Here is a 4,471-nt window from a genome sequence, read left to right on the forward strand (position 1 = left end):
GTTTAGATATATATAGTTGCTAGTACCTTCAAGTAGCACATGAGCATGGAGTTGTGGCATGTGCAGTTTAGATATATATAGTTGCTAGTACCTTCAAGTAGCACATTAGCATGGAGTTGTGGCATGTACAGTTTAGGCAAGGCTCATTCGTCACGATTCTGTCCCCCTCCTCGTAGTGATGGAATTGGTAGTAACATCCTGAGAAGAACCGATGAAATATTTATTAAAACAATTCATTAGCAATTCATACAAACGACCCAAACGTTTTAAGCTCAATTAATGAACGTTTCCAAAATTTTGAAAAAATACGTGTCATTCTGTATCTTCAAAGGAACTGAAAGAGTAGGTTTGGAGGAATAAAATTTTTTCCATTGCATTGCAGTTTTCTAAGGAAGGGCGCTGTAGTAACCCAACAAAAATTTTTTTGGAACGTTTGTGGCATTTGTATGAACGTAATGGAATCTTTCAAGATTGTATTAATTTTTTAATGCTCCAAGGAAGAATAAAGAGACACACATTGATATAGAAATAGGCGGCACACGATTCAGATTTTGACAAACGAGCTATCCTCTTCAATTTCGAGACGTTATTATTGATGCGTTAAGAGCTCAGCGAGATGAGGGCTGAGACTCGAGTAATTGACGTGATGCAAGATAATGCGCAGTCATTCCACGTAATTTATCCATGGAGTCAATATACTCCCACAGCATTGGGATCATACTGCACCGGAGCTCGCTTCTGTAGCAGTCCTGAATTCCGTGTATCTTGACGCGCGTTTTTTACACCGAAACTTTTTAGAGTCAATTTTCTAGTCTCATATATTAATGTAAGTTTAGAAAGTTTGTAGCTTTAGCCACGTCAGATAAACGGCAGCAAACTTTTGAGAACCCTGGACTTTTTTGAATACTTCGAAGCTCCAGTATTGCTCAGAATTAGGAGTGTATTTAGTAATGACTAATTGCTCGGGATATTTGTATAACTTGTATTGTACAACAATTAAATTAGGGTATTTGTACATAATTGTTTCAGTAAAAGATTAGTGACGCTATAAGTGGGTTTTGACAGCTTGATTAGAACTGACCACGAGGAAATACGTTGTTTTTTTATATATATTTACGTTATGCTGAGTAATGACTAGAAATTTGAATGCAATTTAAACCGAAACTAAATTTTGAACCGCTTGAAATTGGTCGCATTCAGCGTATTCTCTCGGTGACTTCAACGAATCGCTCACAGTGATCTTGAAGTTTGTTTGGAGCCTTTCATCATGTACATTATGTCCACGGCCAATCGGGAGTGTTCAAAATAATCAAAGTTATTTGGGTTATGCAGCTTTTGCATTTCAAAAACATTTTTCCTCTAAATTATGCGCTAGTTTATGCTGGATGTGTCATCGCAATGGAATTTTCACGCAAAACCAGTTGGGTTGTTGTTGTTATTTTTTTTCAGCTCCAAATCGTCTGTTTTTGTCCGGAATGTGGCCTTGAGGCGAAGAGGCGTCGCATTCGTGAGGCACAGAGTTTCTTGAGGCCATATAGCGGTTAATCTAAATACCTGCATCGTCAGTAATTACGGATCCGACGTTTACTCTAGCCAAATATTTCACGTATGAAATGATTTTTGTGAAGTTTTATACTGTTGAGTAGCCTTCAGAGGAACTCATAAACGAGAAAAAATAAGAATATTGCGGCGAAAAAAATTGGATGGTTGTTTATAAGTTAATTTTGGAAAAATTTTGAGGAAGTGTGTTACAGATTTTTCACTTTAGTAATAACAGTAATAATAAAGTGTCATGTAATTTTAATTGCAAATTGTTTAGGGTCAGGAATTTATTATTTAGCGATTTGTTTAAAAAGTTGTTGTACTCAGCTCACCTGCAGTCCGTAGGTCAATGGAAGCTTGATCAGTTGGCCTGAAGAGCGGTCCGATCATTCCTGGAATGAATATGAAACAATTTGGTTTTATTATTAGATAATAAGAACGTTCACCATGCGCAGTAATATAATGCCTATAAATATGGTCTGTCTTGCGTTCACGCTGAACGTCTTCTGACGCTGCCTCTTCGGAAGTTTCGTAGATAATCGCAGACAGCGATAAACACGCAATACTTCAAGTGATAAACTCGTAATACTTCGAGTGATAAACACGTCATCATCAGAGCCAATTATAAGCACGTCATACTCATCATTCAGTTAGCAATTTTCAGCATATTTCCAGCCACACTATTAAATAAATAAAGAAAGAAGAGAAAAAGTAACATCAGTCAGCGGTAATTGCAAAGAATTATTTTTTATGCCAGAATTGTTGAGACTTATCTGCTATTTCGATATAATTATGCACATCATTCACACACCAAAATGCACAACAAACGGCCAAAGTGCACAAGAAGCGAACTAAAAAGTGCACTCACATACTGTGGACTTGACCACATTTCGAGGAGCTGACGATAAAATCCTACAAATATGAATAGAGAGAGAACGTATCCTGCAGGATGGTACAACTCACCACCCTTGAGTGGACTGACGAAGTCCAGGGGCGAGGGTTGCTTGGACTGCTGGAAGCCTTCGTGTAGGTACGGCGCTGAGAAGTAAAGTCAACAAATAAATCAATTAAAAAGAAATATTTTTATTCAACTAACGTTCTCACCACTCAGATAATCACAAAATTTGGTTCAAAAAATGTGACAGAATACTGCCTAAATTACTGGTTTTTGGATAATAAATTATTCGCTAAAAAGTGCTCGGTTGGAGTTCATTCGGCATTTGCGGTTTGTTGCATTTCAAGATACAGATAACTTAAGACTCTTGAACTTCAGTTAGGAACATTAGGCAAACAAGAGGCAGCTAACTTAGCGTTCTTCCCCAAACTTCATGGGAGCAAAAAGCTGGAAAAAGGTCGTCTGGAAGCCTGGCTGGTTTGCCGTACGTGTCTTCCTCCTCCACTTCCTACCTCAGAAACATTTCAGTAAAAATCCTAAAAATCTAAATTGCTCCTGCAGTCAATTTCTTGTTTTATTCTCAAAACTTCAGTTGTGTCAGCTTAACAAATTATTTGATAACATATAATTTGCTTGTTTTTTTTACAACTAACTATTTGTTTCCGTGTAAACCGACAAAATTGTTCTCTTTTTTATCATAAATCAGTCAAGTGGAACAAAATTTCCCTATAGTGTTTTAACAAGGTTTTATCCAGAAATACTAATTCAAAGTATCTTCAACTCTGTTGAATTGATGATTTTACAGCTGGTTTCTGTTCAAAAAGTTACTGTTGTGAAACCACCTGCATTCTCGAAGAAAATTCTTTAAAATACAAACGAGCGCACAGATACTTGATAACACGAGCTCGGTTCACTCCGCAGTCACGGAAGACCGGACGCCACGTAACAATGTCACTGCCAGATCGGATAGCAACTTTTGCCTCTCAAGTATTGCATTGGCGGGCCTGAGGCTCATCGTGACCCTATAGTCTCGGTCATATTGTCTCCGCGTTCGCAGTGCAGCTCACTTTTTCCGAGCAGAGATCTGCTGGTCGACAAGAGAGTGCAGAGACCTGCAGTTTATCCCGATGCAGGCATGGCTTCGCTTCGGTCCGCGCGTCAACTTAGTTTTTATAGACATTCCTTTTAAAGTGATCACAGATTTATTGCATTTAAAGTACTGTGCATTGTGAAATAACTCGAATAGATAAAATTACGTAGTTGTAAGTCCGCTTGTAAGAATTAGTGTTGTTTTCGTCGAAATGTCTGAACAAAAAAGAATTTTGTTTCAAAAGCCAATTTTGAAACAGTAAAACCTGCCAAATTAACCCACTACCTTAGGACCCACTGGCTTATAGGACCCACTGGCTTATAGGACCCACTGACTTGAACAGCATAGTCGTTTTTGAGACAGTCTAATCTAACCTGCGCTGCTGAGCAGCAAGAATTTCTGACCCTTGTTTGGTTTCTCGTCTGGAGTTAAAGCAGATAACCAACCGAATTTTTCGACCGTCAACGATTGCAAAGAGCTTTCTTTAGTTAAAGATAATATTTTTAAATAAATGATGACGCATAATTAGCCCAAGTTATTGTAAAATCACAAGCACATCCCAGGCTAAACTTCTCGGCGGTCTCCGAGTGTTCCAGAGTTTCCCCCAAATCACGAAGAGTTTGTTTTTGTTGTGCTGATATGAAATATATGCTCATAGGCTACAACACGCTGGGAACATCCCGTTTTCACCATTGAAAATGCAATTAATACTCTAACTGTGAGCATGCAGAACTTATTTGCTGCTCGCTAACAAAGTTTTCATTATCAAAAATCATTCTGGTTGGTTGAGCACTAGCCACCCTATGCAAGGATGACTCACCAGCTGCTGCCAGGTGCACGAGAGCGAGCAGCACCGCGAGGCCCAGACTGACGCAGCGCTCTGGCCCGCGTGGTTGGGGCACCGCCATCCCGTCTCTCCTCTGCACGTGTAATGAAAGATATAA

At 38.9% G+C, this 4,471-nt stretch overlaps 1 long non-coding RNA gene across 1 annotated transcript; it reads right to left on the bottom strand.

Moving 5' to 3' along the window:
* Nucleotides 1-118: 118 nt before the first annotated feature.
* LOC125178591 lies at nt 119-2,567 on the bottom strand. Its single transcript, XR_007156959.1, has 3 exons — nt 2,506-2,567; nt 1,875-1,934; nt 119-198 (listed from the first exon to the last, which is right to left on the bottom strand). It is a non-coding gene; the product is annotated as an uncharacterized LOC125178591 (long non-coding RNA).
* Between the last annotated feature and the right edge of the window lie 1,904 nt (nt 2,568-4,471).

This window comes from Hyalella azteca, unplaced genomic scaffold (genome assembly GCF_000764305.2).
Source record: "Hyalella azteca isolate HAZT.00-mixed unplaced genomic scaffold, Hazt_2.0.2 contig11229, whole genome shotgun sequence".
In the NCBI taxonomy this organism is placed as follows: domain Eukaryota; kingdom Metazoa; phylum Arthropoda; class Malacostraca; order Amphipoda; family Hyalellidae; genus Hyalella; species Hyalella azteca.